This window comes from Meles meles, chromosome 5 (genome assembly GCF_922984935.1).
Source record: "Meles meles chromosome 5, mMelMel3.1 paternal haplotype, whole genome shotgun sequence".
Classification (NCBI taxonomy): Eukaryota; Metazoa; Chordata; class Mammalia; order Carnivora; family Mustelidae; genus Meles; species Meles meles.
The window spans coordinates 97633730-97651501 of NC_060070.1; the positions used below are offsets into that span (position 1 = coordinate 97633730).

General features: G+C 38.9%; 1 long non-coding RNA gene across 1 annotated transcript; it reads left to right on the forward strand.

Moving 5' to 3' along the window:
* Positions 1 to 5289: 5289 nt before the first annotated feature.
* Positions 5290 to 10549, forward strand: LOC123941202. Its single transcript, XR_006818235.1, has 3 exons — positions 5290 to 5393; positions 10219 to 10338; positions 10475 to 10549. It is a non-coding gene; the product is annotated as an uncharacterized LOC123941202 (long non-coding RNA).
* The last annotated feature ends 7223 nt before the right edge of the window (positions 10550 to 17772 follow it).

Here is a 17772-nt window from a genome sequence, read left to right on the forward strand (position 1 = left end):
GATTGTACTGCTCATCACTAGCCCCTGAAAGATCATAGTTCCAAATTCAAGGTATGGGGTATGGTTTCTACTGAATGTGTAGGACTTTTGTGCCATTGTGAAACTGAAGAATTGTAAGTCAAGCTGTCGTACATCGGGGACTGTCTGTACCACTAAAAGGAACCAGGACTTGGAGAAAAGAGTGATTCCAAAGCTGGAACAAGGCAAGTACAAGATAAGCATATGTCAGAAAAGACATAGGAGCTAGTCTGAATAGTGTCCCACTGGCCAAATCTGGGACAATTTTATCGTTACAATAAATAATGACTATAATGTAAAGAGTTGAATAAAATTAGAATTCATGAGTTTCTACTGATGTAAATTAGTAAATAAAAAATTAGAAGATGGAGGAAGAGTGAAACATTTATATCGGGACATGGGACATTTCACATTGCTTTCCCATAAAACAATATTAATTACAAAAGTAAGAACAAGGAACTTTATTTGTTTTAGATATTTTGTTTATTTACTTGTCAGAAAGAGAGAGAGAGCGCAAGCACACAAACAGGGGGAGTGGCTAGAAGAAGGAGGAGCAAGCTCCCTGCTGAGCAAGGATTCCCAATGTGGGACTGGATCCCAGGATCCTGGATCCTGGAATCATGACCTGAGCCAAAGGCAGACACAAAACTAACTGAGCTACCTAGTTGTCCCAGAACAAGGAACTTTAAAGTGGAGAAATAGGCGCCACCTTCATCAATGATCAAAAGGATTATTAGTAATGGAGAAAGTTCAAAAATAAATTCTACCCGGTAGGATCCAAGGAGAAGAATGTAGGTTCACTTTTTTGATATTGCTTTGAGTTTTTCTTGAATCTAAGCATTAGGAAACATCGGGCAGACACAAATGGAGGACGTTCTACAAAAAAACTTGGCCTATAATTTTCAAAAATGTCAAGGTCATAAAAGTCAATGAGGCTGAGGCACTCTTACAGATGAAGGGCTGGAGAGAATAACAAGTAAATTCAAAATGTGATTCTGAACTGGATTTTTTGCAGCAAAGCACATCATTAGGACATTTGGTGAAATTTGAATGAGGGTCTCAGTATTTGATCGTTGCTATGGACTGCATTGTGCCCCCGCAACAAACCAAATTTAAATGTTGGAAGCCCTAACCCCCAATGTGATTGCATTTGGAGATAGAGCTTTGAGCACGTGATTTAAGTTAAATGAGGTCATAAGGGCAGGGTCCTAATCTGATAGGACTGGTGGCTTTAAAGAAGAGAAAGATACCTCCTTCTCCTTTTCCCTCTCCCTGTACTTCTCTCCTCTCTCCCTCTACCCACACCCAGGAAAGACCCAGTTAGGACACAGAGAGAAGGCAGCCGTCTACAAGCCAGGAAGAGCATGCTCCCCAGGAACCAAACAGAATGACATTTTGACCTTGGACTTTCCTGCCTCTGGAACTGTGAGAAAAATAAACTTCTGCAGTTTTAGCTGCCCAGTGTGTTTTGGTATCGCATGGTATAGCATCTTAAGCTGACCCCTGCTTTTGATGGTTATGTTTTGATTGAGAGAGTATTTGTTTATTGGAACTATATACTGAAATATTCAGGGATAATGAAGCCAGAAAATTACATGGTTCCAGAAGACAGTTCTGTGGACTGTACTGCTCTTTCTGAAAGCTTGAGATTGTTTCAAAATAAAATTATTTTAAAAACTTAACAGAGAGCCTCATTATTTCAAAGAGGTGTTGAGCAAAATATCCAGTATTTTGTGAGGACTTCTGGCCCGACTTTAATAGGATAATAGAATAAAATATTCAGGAAACTGACAGTTGGATTTATGTTGATGAAAAAATGGACAAAACTATCAGCCAAACATTTTAGAATAAATCTTGCTTTTTTTTTTTTTTTTAACGTATTGACCTGCATATCCAACAAACTCTGGAGTAGATCGTAACTTTAGTTACTGACAGAAATAGGACAGCACCTGAGACTTTTCCCACCAGAATTAACTCTATGAGTGCTGGGTATTGTGCCAGCTGTTCCCATACATTAAGCAAGATGCAGCTGTTTGCCTAATTCATTGCTTCGGAGCAGGAATGTGAAAACTTGACCATGGGAACAAATCAGACACTTGTTTGGGTTTTATTTGTTTTTACAGAGCAATATTGTTCTGTTCATCATGTAGAAAAGGGAACTTCGCAAGAATGGATGTTTTCAAGGTAAGTACCTGATATTCCTTGCAACCAGAAAAGTTACTTCCACTTCATTCATCATTTTATCTAATTCATCTATGGGAAATCTGGAAGTGGAAAAAATTTGAAGGATTATAAATTCTGATATTTTTAATTGATAGTTTTTTGTTATGTTTTGTTTTGTTTTTTAAAGAAAGCTCCATGCCCAGTGTGGAGCCCAATGTGGGGCTTGAGCTCACAACCGTGAGATCAAGACCTGAACTGAGGCCAGGAGGCAGATGCTTAACCTACTGAACAACCCAGGTGCCCCTGGTAGAAATGGGTTCTTAGGAGAAATATATACGAATTCTAAATGCTAGGGGTTAAAATATCCCCACAGGAATCATGACTCAGGCAGCAGTGGCAGAATGCTCACATCTAAGACCCTCTTTCCTAGGTCTGATGGAATCAAGCTGCTGGTTATGTGGTGCCAAGATCTCTCTCTCACTCTTTTCAATTATACTTGAAATTCCACCAAGAGACATCCATTTCTCTGAGCTTTTATAACTTAATCTTTAGAAGAAGCATTTGGAGTTGGTTGTAAAAAATACAAGATCTAAGCTTGAACTCTAGCCCCTTTATTCAGAATCTCAGCTTCTTCAGTGATAATATCTAACTCAGAGGGCCACTACAAGGGTAAATTTGAACAATTTATGGAAAGCTCCTAGTTGATATATATACTTCAAAAAATTAAAGAATATTAAGATGATATAACCTTCTTCTAATTTTTCTTAAGGGTCAAATGTTATCCCTCATCCTCAAAATAACTTCACAAAGTAGTTATCACTTTTTATAGGTGAATAAAGAGATTCAGAGAGATAAAGTACTTTTTCTAAAAACACCTAAATAGTAAAAGACTAAGCAGGAATTAAATGCAAGACCTGGCATTTTAATGGGTGACCGCCCAAAAAGAAGGACTTTAAAAGTGGACCTGGCATATCTATATTTATTGTCAGATGAAGTCTAGGAAGTGTCTATGTCTGATTGACAAGGACAAGATGTGTTTGTTGGAGCTGCTGTCATTTAGGTTGGATAAAATTGGGGTAGATATTTTTTGGAGAGATTTTTGATGAATACCAGTTGAAATAAGGCCAGGATAAAAGCTAAGGTCATTAGTTAGAAAAGACTGGATTTTGTGCCTCCCAAATGGACAGAACATAGGTCTAGGGGTAGACAGGACAGAAGTGGGTGATTTAGTAAATAAAGATTAGAGAGATGTGATGTTCATGAATTTTGTTAACTCCTCTCACTTGCTACTCTCCTTAGCTGACCTATCCCACCAATCCACATCCACATAAATATACAGGCACAGCAACAACGTCTGTCTTCAAAAAGAAGAAGGGAAGTGGATGGAGGTGTCATCTAATCTTTCATTTCATGAGCAAGTGGTTTTTAGGTGAAAGAGTGTTAGCTTATTTTCAATAGGGTTGTTTTGTTTTTATTATTATTTAAAGATTTATTGATTTATTTGAGAGAGAGAGCTTGGGGAGGGGCAGAGGGAGAGAAACTCAAGTAGACTTCATTTTGAGTGTGGAGCCCAACTTGGGGCTCCATTGTATGACCCTGAGATCATGACCTGAACTGAAACCAAGAGCCAGATGCTTAACCAACTGAGCCACCCAGGCACCCCTATAGCTGAGTTTTAAATCACTCTTTGCCTAACTAACTGTATATATATATATATATATATTTTTTTTTTTTTCTGGCAAGTTTTCCTTTAATTTTATTTAGGTTCTCTTCTCTTCTTATCTATGACACTCTGTTTATGCTACCATTCTAGCTCCCTCCTTTTTAAAAGTAAGCTTCACATCTTTTAATTTTTATTTATTTATTTGACAGACAGAGATCACAAGTAGGCAGAGAGGCAGACAGAAAGAGAGGAGGAAGCAGGCTGTCTGCTCAGAGAGCCCGATGCGGGGCTCGATCCCAGGACCCTGGAATCATGACCTGAGCCGAAGGCAGAGGCTTTAACCCACTGAGCCACCCAGGTGCCTCTAAGCTTCACACCTTATGTGGATCTTGAACTCTTGAGGTCAAGAGTCACATGTTATACTCACTGAACCAGACAGGCACCGTTTATCCTATATTTCTAATCAAACTACAAGACCTGTCCTGAGCTGAGCAGTAACTGGGCCTGCTGTTTAACTGGAGGATGTTAGACCTTGGATTCAAAGGAAAGAAAAGCTGATAGAGAAGTTCCCTCTTCTGTGTTTGATGAGAATTTGGAGGCAGGTGGCAGAGACCCAACGAGGAGAGGTTTGAGAAGTATTGGTTTGCAGATGTTTGTGAATTCCCAGGGAATGGTAATTTATCTTCTCAGCTGAGCATTCCTGAGGTGACAGTGGGATTCTCTTGTCCCCCATGAGCTGCAGGAATGTTGCAGATGCATTGAGTCCTTTCTGGTCCTGGCTCTAGAAGAACACACCAAGCATGGCCTGCTGAAAAGACTGAGGAACAGAGAGGCTTTGTTCAAGTTCTCATTAGGGGAGTTATATTTTCACACTCTGGCAAATCTCTGACATACTTTGCCAGATTGCTGTGCCTGCCTTCATTATCCAGATCACTGCCACCCAAGGTACCTCAGCAACTGGAATATAACCCCCAGGGAAGAGACATACTAAGTCAACAACCAACCGAAAGGGTGCCAGAACCCAGAATGAAGAGACTCAAGAACACACAAAATAAGTGGCTTCTAACAACATAAAGCTATTGCAGAAGACCTCCCCTGGATCAGCAGAGCTCTCCTACCTTATACAGTGTGTCACAGCTTTTTATAGGTGAGTGATTGCTAATGTTAGCTACTGTTAACAAAAGAATATAATAACCCTTGAGAATATGAGGACAGAAAAAAGATGGCAGCAAACACAGTGCAAAACACAACAAAACAAAACAAAATAAAAATGGTTCTAAAACAGCAAACACAATTTTTATTATTATAATATTTTCATTATATCATAACCATAATCATTATATTAATCATTAATAATTATTAATTATTATATTACATCAATATTATAATTATGATAATATTGTCTATTATTCCTAAGATTGCTACAACTATTGAAAACCCTTAAAGTTCCTCCCAAAAAGCTGAAAGATTTAACTAACGTGTCAAATCTACTGAAAATGGAAAGAGCACACAGCACAGAGCTAATGAAGAAGGTCTGGCATTATTGCAGGTATGAAATTTGAACAGGGAGTCCATAATTAGAGAGTTAGGACAAAGAGGAAGAGAATAAGAATTTTTTTAATTATCATAATATTCTCTGAATAATAAATACTAGATCTTAGAACAGGGTGTTTATTAAATTCTTCTTTTATACTAATTGTTATTATCGTATGGCTAACATGTAACGAGGGCTTTCTGTGTTCTAGACACTGCTCTCGGCACTTGTAGCTATATCCCTTAATTCTCAAAACGACTTCAAGAGGTGTGTGCTATATGATCTCATTATACAAATGTGAAAAAGAGACCTATTTTTAGCTGAACCTTAGACAAACTGATTAAAGTTATGATGCACGCCTTAGTCCAACTGCAGATTCTGATTCTCAATGATTATCTTGTAGAAGATAATGGGAGATAACATTAGGTATTATGATTAACTTCAGGCTTTTAGTTAGTTGATACTTGAACAGTTAAGAGAACTGTAGGACTTATTAAGTAGTTATTAAGACTAAAGTTGATTAGACCATATATCCCTTAGCCATTTCAAAGTAGTGTGTAGATGATGGTCCTTAGGTCTTTGTTAGCAATTTAGAAAATGCAGGATTGGTAGTAATTTATGCAAGGAATGCATCCCCAAGGATTTCTAATAATTCAAAAATCACAATTTATTCCAGTTTTCCCATATGATTGAGAATAACTTAGATGGATTAGAGTCGGAGCAACAAATTTACATGTATTATAAATTAATTACTTATATTATAAATTAATTAAATATATTATAACTTACATATATTATGAATTAATAAATTGCATATTTTATAACTAGAAACTCACTTTCTTCCTAGTGTGAGGTTATATTGAATTTTTATTCCTGTTACTAATTTTCAACAGTATATTTTCAGCACTGACACTAGTTCCACCATGTAATGAACAGTTGGATATCACGGACATAGGTTTTTTTTTGTTTAAATTTCAGCATTATTGGCTATAATTATAAGATTCGAAGTGTACATTGTAGTGATTTGATATGTGCACACATTGTGAAGGATTCCCTCATGGGGTAAATTAACACATCCTTCACCTCACATTATTTATTTTTTATTTTGTATATGTTAAGAACATTTAAGTTCTCTCTCAGCAAATTTTAAGTATACATTACAGTGTTACCAGTTGTAATCACCTTGTTTTTCACATTAAATCATCACACCTCGTTCATCTTATAGCTGAAAATCTATACCTTTTACTAACCTCTCCCTATTGCCTCCCCTCCCCAGCCCCTGGTAACCATGTTTTTACTCTTTTTTTGTGAATTTAACTTTTTTTTTTAAAGGTGATTTTAAAGGTTTTAAAGTGTGATCATGGCAGTTATCTTACTATTTAATACTCGAGTAAATCACTTGAAAGTGGTCAGAGATAGTAAATGATAGTGTGATTTTCTGTAATACTGAGGGGCATTTGTTTTCTAGCAAAAAGCATAAATATAGCTAAATGAAAAAACTTTTTCTATCCTCAACACTTCTGACACCAAATGTGTGGGTTTTCCACATATAAATCAGGTGTTGCCATTACCCTTTCTTCATGTTCAATGATTTGCTAGCCTCCCCAGGAGTTCCACTAACCTGAAAGCTCTCTGAATCCAGTGTTTAGAACTTTTATGAAAGCTTCATCATGTAGGCAGAATTGATTATTAACTAAATCTCCCCTTCTCAAGAGACCAAGGAGTGGGGCTCAAAGTTCCAACCCTGTAATCACTTGGTTGATTGCTCTGGCAACAGCCTTCATCCACTCTGAATCATTCATTAGCATAAACTCTCAGGTAAGGTTGAAAGAGGCTTATTATGAAGAGCAAAAGATGCCACTGTGTCACCCCAATCACTCAACAAATGGAAAGGATTTTAGAAGCTCTCTGTCAGAAACCAGGGGTGAAAACCAAATACATATTTCTTATATCACAGCATTACAACAGTCTATGGTTTGTTGCTTGATGGCCAGTTATTCAATGGAAGCACTGTTTTCATTTTGGGCACAAGTGTTCTTCACTGGCCTAACAGAATCTTTGAACTAGGAGTTTTTAGGTCTTGTCTGTATCCATCAGTTTTCTGTTATGTGCCTTACTTACAACCACTACCTTTTCCCACAGTAGCCTAGAGCTGTTCTTTGTGGTGACTTCAAAAACCTGTATCAGCTAATAACGGAAGTTGTATTCATTGAGTTCTCTCATTCAGTGATGGTGCTACAGAAAAGGCAGTGGTGAGCACAGTCTCTGAGACTGAGAAGATGGTATAGGAACTGCAAGGGCTTAGGTTTTTGATCTATATGGACCTCCGCATAGGAACAGAGCCATAGGATTTTACAACCAGAGTTAGCATAAGAACATATAAAAATAAGGACAAAAAATAGCAATCCACAGATAACAAAAGCATGCTAAAAGCATGTGTTCACAAAACAGATTTACACCAACCTAATTCTTAAGCAAACTGAAAGAAATTCAGAAAAACTGTAGAGGGTATAGAAAAAATCGTAAATCGGCATTAGAAATACTAAAAACTGAAGCCACAGAATTTAGGAAAAAATTACAAGTAAAAGAAAAAGCTTTTCAGACACTAAGACTAAATTAGAAGAATTAAAGCAAATGTAACAAATACATGCTTAAAATAAATATTAAAGGAGAAAATTTTAAGAATCAGAAAGAAACATTTTTTTTTGAAGTTGAGAAAAACTGACAAAGTAAAAGCTCAGCATAGAAGATATGGCATAGGTATAGTAGGACGACCCAAAGCAGAGAACCAAAGCAATGGACCAAAATATTTTTGTAACTACAATGGAAATTTTTAGGTCTTATGACTCTCTAGCAGGGTGAATGGTGTCCCCCAAAATGATATGCCCAAGTCCTAGCCCTGGAACCTACAAATGTGCCCTTATTTTTGGAAGAGGGCACTCTTCTCTTTGGGAAGAGAGTCTTCCCAGATATAATTAAAGATCTCAAGATGAGATCATCCTGGATTGTCTTTGGTGGGTCCTAAATACAAAGACTTGGGGCGCCTGGGTGGCTCAGTGGATTAAGCCGCTGCCTTCGGCTCAGGTCATGATCTCAGAGTCCTGGGATCCAGCCCCGCATCCAGCTCTCTGCTCTGCAGGGAGCCTGCTTCCTCCTCTCTCTCTGCCTGCCTCTCTGCCTACTTGTGATCTCTCTCTCTGTCAAATAAATAAATAAAATCTTTAAAAAAAATACAAAGACTCATGTCCTTAAAGAGACAAAAATGCTCTTAATAAGAGAAGGAGACATGGAAGAAAAGGCTGTGTGAAAAATGCAGAAATTGGAGCAAGCAGCCACAAGGAATGCTGGGAGAGGCTGGTAAAAGCGAGAGGATTCTCCCTCAGAGATTTCAGGGGGAGCACTATCCTGCCAACACCTTGCTTTGGACATCTGCTCTCCAGAGCTGTGAGAGAATAAATTTCTGTTTTCAGACACCAAGTCTGTGGCAGTTTTTTTGGGCAGGCATAGTAAACTAATACATATGGTAACACACATTTGTATTGGACAGGACTCTCTAAAATCCAAAAACCAAGTCACAGGAAATTCAGGACCGAGGAACAGGTTGAACCTGACCCACAAATTCTGCAAAGCAAACTATCTAGTTTCCTGTACAAATCAATTGGAAAGAGCCAAAAAAATTAGACTGGAAAACTATAGATGAAAAGAGACTTAATATACACTTACTAGAATTAGAATGGCCAAAATTTAGAACGTGGACAACAACAAAGGCAGATGAGGATGTGGAGCAACAAGAATTCTCACAGCTGGTGGGAAATGCTAAATTATATAACCAGTTTAGAATACAGTTTGGCAGTGTCTTACAAAATGGAACCTATTCTTACCACATGATACAGCAATCATGCACCTTGGTATATTGTACGTGGATGCTGGTATATTATACATGGATGTTTGAATATTGCACATGGATGTTTGTGGTGGTTGTATTCATAATTGCCAAAAGTTGGAATACCAAGGTGTCCTTCATTAGGCGAGGGGATAAATAAATGTATATCAGACAATGGAATATTATTCACCACTAATAAGAAATAAGCTATTGGGCCCTAAAGAAACATGGAGGAACCTTAAGTGCATATTATAAATCACAAGTGAAAGAAGCAAAACTGAAAAGGCTCCATATTGTATGACTGCAACATATGATGAGTTAGAAAAGGCAGAACTGGAGAATAAAAAGATGAGTGGTTTCCAGGGGTGTGTAATAGCTTAGAGATGGATAGGCAAAGCACAGCAGATTTTTAGTCCATCAGTCCTTGGGCTCTGCTGTATTCACACAGATTTTCTAGGATCTCTGATTGTATCAGTTTTGCTGAGTTTTTGAGGAAATATTCTTTTACATGGCTTGTATCTCCTTGTTCCATGGAAATTAAATCTCCATGTAATTAATTATTATGTTGGTAAATTAATTTCTCAGAAGATTGTTTTGCAAAAGGAAAAAAACTTACCAGTTTCTTCTAAAAATGTTTCAATATATGTGGTGTTTAAGTAATATGTATATTAGGGGCACCTGGGTGGCTCAGTGGGTTAAAGCCTCTGCCTTTGGCTCAGGTCGTGAAATCAGGGTCCTGGGATCGAGCCCTACATCGGGCTGTCTGCTCCGCGGAGAGCCTGCTTCCTCCTCTCTCTCTGCCTGTCTCTCTGCCTACTTGTGATCTGTCTGTCAAATAAGTGAATAAAATCTAAAATCATTTAAAAAAAAGAAAGAAATATGTATATTAATACCTATTTGGGTTTTATTTAATAATGTATTTAATTTAAAACATTAACTTTCTGATCTCCTACTCAGGAAGAAATAGATAAAATAGTAGAAACTATAGAGTCAATGACTGGGAATATTCAGAGCCTAAAGAACAAAATTCAAGTTCTGACAAGTGAGGTGGAAGAAGAGGAGGAGAAAGTAAAACAGGTAATTGTTTAATGATGCATATCTTGAGTCTGGATAAGTTTTTTAATGCTTATCTCTCAGCCAGGACAACTTTTGAATGTAAGAAGAGAAAAATCAGCCTTTTGAAATAATCTGTAGCTTTCTTTTTCTACTTTAGGTGTTTCAAATAGATAGTGGGGTACTCTGTCTTCCAGAACTTCCTCAGAAGAGTCTCAAAGCACCCACACTTCAGGTAAATGCTAATTTGCCATATCAGCTGTATCATCAGTTGTGAATTGCATATATAAAACCATAATATCCTTTTCCTTTTTTAAAAGACAAATGAAATCTATGATATGTTTGTAGGCAACATTGTTTTTCTAACTTAACAGAATAGTTTGAACATCTTATTTTGTGAGCATCTTTCATGTGGATCTCTCATTCTTGTCAATAACTGTATAGCATTGCATTGTACCATACTATAGTTCGTGAATTACTGGTGAAAATAAATGATTTTCTCTCTGCCTGCCTCTCTGCCTAGTTGTGATTTCTCTCTGTCAAATAAAAACAAAACAAAACAAAACAAAAAAACCACCCTAGACTTAGAAACTCCAGTGCGACCCTCTCAGGTCCCCTTCCTCTTTGAGAGTTTTGTACTATTGCTCAGTAAACTCTGCTTTGCTGGTTACCACACTTTGTCTGGTCTACCTTTTCATTCTTCATAGTGACATGACCAAGAACCTTGGGCAGTAAAGGAAAAGAAATCCTGAAGTATTTTCTTGGGAGTTCATCCAGGATCTCCACCATCATAAAAGATATCTAACTGTGAGTAGCAGAAAGCTTCTCTCTCTCCAATTTGTTAAAACAGTGGACACCCATCAGTCATGTAAGAGCGGATTAGCATGCCTGCCATTCTCAAATCTCTGGTGACAGGCTCTCTGGGCTCCTTTCTGACTGATCCCCCAACATAAGTTGGGGGTAGAACCCCCCAAATTGGCCTCACCACCTATAGGAAGGAATGGCAAAACAGGGCCGGTAAACTAATGTCTACCCAGGCAGCTTCCATCTCCCCAAGCTCCCTCATCATATCCCTCCAAAAAGTAGCCTTTACTAACCTCTTCTTGTGGCTATGTCAGACGGGCCAATTCTGTTATGCCATTATGCCAACTTTCAATGAGCCGAAAGTAGTCTAGCATTTCCATCAACTACTCAGGGAGACTTAAAGATTCATAATTAGCACCTCTCAAGTACTATGGGTAGGAAACGAGGAGACAAAAAGGAAAAAAAGATCAGGGCAAGGGTCACTCTCTAGAGGCAAAGCCTGGGTAAGCACAACTACTCCCAGCACCTCCCAGAATTGACAGGGGCCTTGGTCGTCAGTCACATCAACAGGCCAGGCCATCAAATCAGGAAAGGTCTTCCTGATCTATTATAAGGAACTGACTTAGGGGATGCCTTTCCCTCTCTTCCTATAGAAGGGCAACTGCAATTCCCTGACTGACACCAGTACTTCTTTAAGATGCATCCTGAATATCTGGAAACATTTTGACCCTCAAACATTGAAGAAAAGGCAACTTACTTGCTTTTGTTCCAAGACATGGCCACAATATAAATTGGAGGAGGAGACATGGCCACCTGAGGGAAGCATCAATTATAATACTATTTTATAATTAGACTTATTTTGCAAACATCAGGGAAAACGGAGAGAACTGCCCTATGTACAATGTTTCTGGGCCTTAAAGGAAAATAAGGGTCTGTGCCAGCAGTGTAGGATTGATTCCAGCTTCCTGGCTGCTCTCTCCTGTGGCCGGCCACTGGGGGGGGGGGGGGGACAAAGGACTACCACATACCACACCCACACCAAAGGTAGATAGGCAAATGGCAGAGAATCATCCACCCATAGTCTCTCCTTCCCCATGGCCTCAAGGTGTTTATTGGGGTCTTAGGTCAGTTCCCTCTACCTGGAACCTGTACTGGTGCTCGGGGGCTCTATCCCTTCCAAGAACATGTACCTGGAGAAGGAACAATGGAAGGGGCTGCTGCTATGGCTAGGGTATAGGAGCCCTTTTCATTGCAAGGCTTGAGACGAAGGGGGACCTTGGAAAATTTTTCAACAACCCAGACAAATATATTGAAGCCTTCCAAAATCTCACATGTTTAAATTAACATGGAATGATGTATTGCTCTCGTTAAATCAAACCCTCTCCGAGGCAGAGAAATGTGGGGTCCTAGCCAACACTGAAAAATATGGGGACAAACAGCAACTTCATTACCAGGGCATGGGTGAGCCCTTTGTTGGCATCCAGTTCCCAAATGGAGCCCACACTGTCCCTCCCCAATATCCCGATTGGAACCTAAGGATCCCCTCAAAAACTGGTACTGAGCTCACTTCCAGGCTTGCATCCTTGAGGGATTAAGAAGATCAAAGTTTAATTAAGCCTCTGAATTATGCCAAGTTGCCTACTGTGACCCAAATTCAAGAGGAAAACCCAACAGCCTTCTTAGGGTGAGAGAGGCTCTCATTAAATACAGCTATCTCCCCTAGTTCTCCCGAGGCAGAGATTGTTCTCAAAGACAAATCTCTCAACCAGTCAGCCCCAGATACTCGATAACAGTTGGTTGTTGGACCAGAGGGGACCCTAGAAGGGCACTTACGAGCTGCTAACCAAATCTTTTACAACAAGGCCCAAAAGGAGAGTAAGGAACAAGAAAAGAGACTAAGAAAGAAATCCAAGACCCTAGTTCCAACCTATATATGCTTACCAACATGGCCCCTCAATGCTCTGCTACTAAATCCCACTGAAGTGGCCGCCCATGGCACTGAAAGTGAGAATGCCCTCAAAGGCAAAAATCAAAGCTCTGCATCCCCTGTTCTACATGTGGAGGAGGGCACTGGGAATCTGAATGCCCTTGGGGATCTCAGTCTGCAAGGGCTCAGACAACCAGCACCCCCAACAGGGACTGGTGGGGCCCAGGGTCCTTCACGGTGACTCCCCAACAGTAGCTTACCAATGGAAACCCAGAGCCTCAGGTAATTCTGGAGATAGAAAGCCAGTCAATTTCCTTCTTGATACTACTTTCTACTCCAGGCCAACTGTCTAACCACAGCATTGTTGTTAAGGGTGTCACTGGACAGCCCAAAACCAGATTTTTTTTCACACCCATTGGGATGCACTTGGGGAGATCCAATTTTCTCTTGTACCTTCTTAATAATGCCTGAGAGCCCCACACATAATATCTCTGTAGAGATATTGTGTCCAGTCTGGGAACTCTCATACTGATACCCACTGGACTGTGTGTGTGTGTGTGTGTGTGTGTGTGTGTGTGTATGGGTACAGATGTGTATAGATTTCAGATTTATTTATTTTTATTAACATATAATGTATTATTAGCCCCAGGGGTACAGGTCTGTGAATTGCCAGGTTTACACACTTCACAGCACTCACCATAGCACATACCCTCCCCAATGTCCATAACCCAACCACGCTCTCCCTAACCCCTTCTCCCAGCAAATCTGTTTGTTTTGTGAGATTAAGAGTCTCTTATGCTTTATCTCCCTCCCAATCTCATCTTGTTTCATTTTTTTTTATCCACCACCCAAGGCCCCCACACTGCCTCTCAAATTCTTCTATCAGGAAGATCACATGATAATTGTCTTTCTCTGATTGACTTATTTCACTCAGCGTAATACCCTCTAGTTCTATCCATGCCATTGCAAATGGTAAGATTTCATTTCTTTTGATGGCTGCATAGTATTCCATTGTATGTATATACCACCTCTGCTTTTTCCATTCATCTGTTGATGAACATCAAGGTTCTTTCCATAGTTTGGCTATTGTGGACATTGCTGCTATAAACATTTGGGTGCATGTGCCCCTTCGGATCACTATGTTTGTATTTTAGGGTAAATAACCAGTAGTGAGATTGCCGGGTCATAGGATAGTTCTATTTTCAACTTTTGGAGGAATTTCCATGCTGTTTTCCAGAGTGGTTGCACCAGGATGCATTCCCACTAACAGTGTAGGAGGGTTCCCCTTTCTCCGCATCCTCGCCAGCATCTGTCATTTCCTGACTCGTTAATTTTAACCATTCTGACTGATGTGAGGTGGTATCTCATTGTGGTTTTGATTTGGATTTCCCTGATGCCGAGCGATGTTGAACACGTTTTCATGTATCTATGGGCCATCTGGATGTCATCTTTGCAGAAATGTCTGTTATATCCTCTGCCCATTTCTTGATTGGATTATTTGTTCTTTGGGTGTTGAGTTTGATAAGTTCTTTATAGATTTTGGATACTAGCCCTTTATCTGATATGTCATTTGCAAATATCTTCTTCCACTTTGTTAGTTGTCTTTTGGTTTTGTTGGCTATTTCCTTTGCTGTGCAAAAACTTTTGACCTTGATGAAGTCCCAATAGTTCATTTTTGCCCTTGCTTCTCTTGCCTTTGCTGATGTTTCTAGGAAGAAGTTGCTGCAGCTGAGGTCAAAGAGGTTGCTGTGTTCTGCTCAAGGATTTCGATGGATTCCTTTCTCACATTGATATCTTTCATCCATTTTGATTGTATTTTCGTGTGTGGTGCAAGGAAATGGTCCAGTTTCATTTTTCTGCATGTGGCTGTCTAATTTTCCCAACATAATTTGTTTAAGAGGCTATCTTTTTTGCATTGGACATTCTTTCCTGCTTTGCCAATGATTAGTTGACCATACAGTTGAGGGTCTATTTCTGGGCTTCTGTTCCATTGATCTATGTGTCTGTTTTTGTACCAGACCAAACTGTCTTGATGATGACAGCTTTGTAATAGAGCTTGAAGTCTGGAATTGTGATGTCACCAACTTTGGCTTTCTTTTTCAATATTTCTCTGGCTATCCAAAGTCTTTTCTGGTTCCATATAAATTTTAGGATTATTTGTTCCATTTATTTGAAATAATGGATGGGATTTTGATAGGGATTGCATTAAACGTATAGATAGCTCTAGGTAGCATAGACATTTTCACAACATTTGTTCTTCCAAACCATAAGCATGGAGCGTTTTTCCATTTCTTTGTGTCCTCCTCAATTTCTTTCATGAGTACCTTATAGTTACTGAGTACAGATTCTTTGCCTCTTTGGTTAGGTTTATTCTGAGGTGCCTTATGGTTTTGGGTGCAACTGTACATGGGATTGACTTCTAAATTTCTCTTTCTTCTGTCTTGTTGTTGGTATATAGAAATGCAACTGATTTCTCTGCATTGATTTTATATCCTGACACTTTACCGAATTCCTGTCCAAGTTCTAGCAGATTTGGAGTGGAATCTGTTGGGTTTCCCACATAAAGTATCATATTATCTTCAAAGAGTGATAGTTTGACTTCTTTGCTGATTTGGATGCCTTTAATTTCTTTTCATTGTCTGGTTGCTGAGACTAGGACTTCTAGTACTATGTTGAAAAGCAGTGATGATAATGGACATCCCTGCCGTGTTCCTGACCTCAGCGGAAAAGATCTCGGTTTTCCTTTATTGAGAATGATATTTGCTGTGGATTTTTCCTGGATGGCTTTGATGATATTTAGGTATGTACCTTCTAGCCCTACACTTTCATGAGTTTTGATCAAGAAAGGATGCTGTACTTTGTCAAATGCTTTTTCAGCATCTATTGAGAGTATCCTATGGTTCTTATTCACTCTTTTATTAATATATTGTATCACACTGGCTGATTTGCAGATGTTGAACAATCTTGCCGCCCTGGAATAAATCCCATTTGGTCATAGTGAATAATCCTTTGAATGTACTGTTGGATCCTATTGGCAGGTACTTTGGTGAGAATTTCACATTTGTGTTCATCAAGGATATTGATCTGTTACTCTCTTTTTTGATGGGGTCTTCGTCTGGATTTGGGATCAAGGTAATGCTGGCTTCATTAAATGAGTTTGGAAGTTTTCCTTCCATTTCTACTTTTTGGAACAATTTCAGGAAAATAGGAATTAATTCTTCTTTAAATGCTTGGTAGAATTCCCCTGGGAAACTGTCTGACCCTAGGCTTTTGTTTGTTGGGAGATTTTTGATGACTGCTTCAATCTCCTTACTGGTTATGGATCTGTTCAGGTTTTCTATTTCTCCCTGGTTCAGTTGTAGTAGTTTATATGTCTCTAAGAATGCATCCATTTCTTCCAGATAGTTGCTCATATTATGTTCTTATAATTGTATTTCTTTGGTATTGGTTTTGATCTCTCCTCTTTAATGATTTTATTTATTTGGATCCTTTCTCTTTATTTTTTGATAAGGCTGGCCCAGAGTTTATCAATCATATTAATTCTTTCAAGAACCAGCTCCTAATTTCATTGATGTGTTCTACTGTTTTTTTTTTTAATCTATTTCATTGATTTCTGCTCTGATCTTTATTATTTCTCTTCTCCTGCTGGGTTTAGGCTTTCTTTGTTGTTCTTTCTCCAGCTCCTTAGGTGTGGGGTTAGGTTGTATATTTGAGACCTTTCTTGTTTCTTAGGAAAGGTTTGTATCGCTATATATTTTCATCTCAGGACTGCCTTTGCTGTGTCCCACAGATTTTGAACAGCTGTGTTTTCATTATCATTTGTTTCCATGAATTTTTTCAATTCTTCTTTAATTTCCTGGTTGACCCATTCATTCTTTAGAAGGATGCTCTTTAGTCTCTATGTATTTGGGTTCTTTACAAATTTACTCTTGTGATTAAGTTCTAGCTTCAGAGCATTGTGGTCTGAAAATATGCAGGGAATGATCCCAATCTTTTGATACCAGTTGAGACCTGATTTAGGACCCAGGATGTGATCTATTCTGGAGAATGTTCCATGTGCACTAGAGAAGAATGTGTAATCTGTTGTTTTGGCATGGAATGTTCTGAATATATCTGTGATGTCTATTTAGTCCAATGCATCACTTAAGGCCTTTATTTCCTTGTTGATCTTTTGCTTGGATGATCTGTCCATTTCAGTGGGGGTGGGGTGGGTGTTAAAGTCCCCTACTATTATTGTATTATTGTCAATGTGTTTCTTTGATTTTGTTATTAATTGGTTTCTATAGTTGGCTGCTCCCATGTTAGGGGCATAGATATTTAAAATTATTAGATCTTCTTGTTGGGCAGACCCTTTGAGTATGATATAGTATCCTTCCTCATCTCTTATTATAGTCTTTGGCTTAAAATCTAATTGATCTGACATAAGGATTGTCACCTCAGCTTTCTTTTTTAAAAATATTTTATTTATTTATTTGACAGAGAGAGAGGTCACAAGTAGGCAGAGAGGCAGGCAGAGAGAGAGGGAGAAACAGGCTCCCCACTGAGCAGAGAGCCCAATGTGGGGCTCGATCCCAGGACCCTGAGATCATGACCTGAGCCAAAGGCAGAGACTTAAACCACTGAGTCACCCAGGCACCCCTCACCTCAGCTTTCTTTTGATGTCCATTAGCATGGTAAATTGTTTTCAACTCCCTTACTTTAAATCTGGAGGTGTCTTTGGGTCTAAA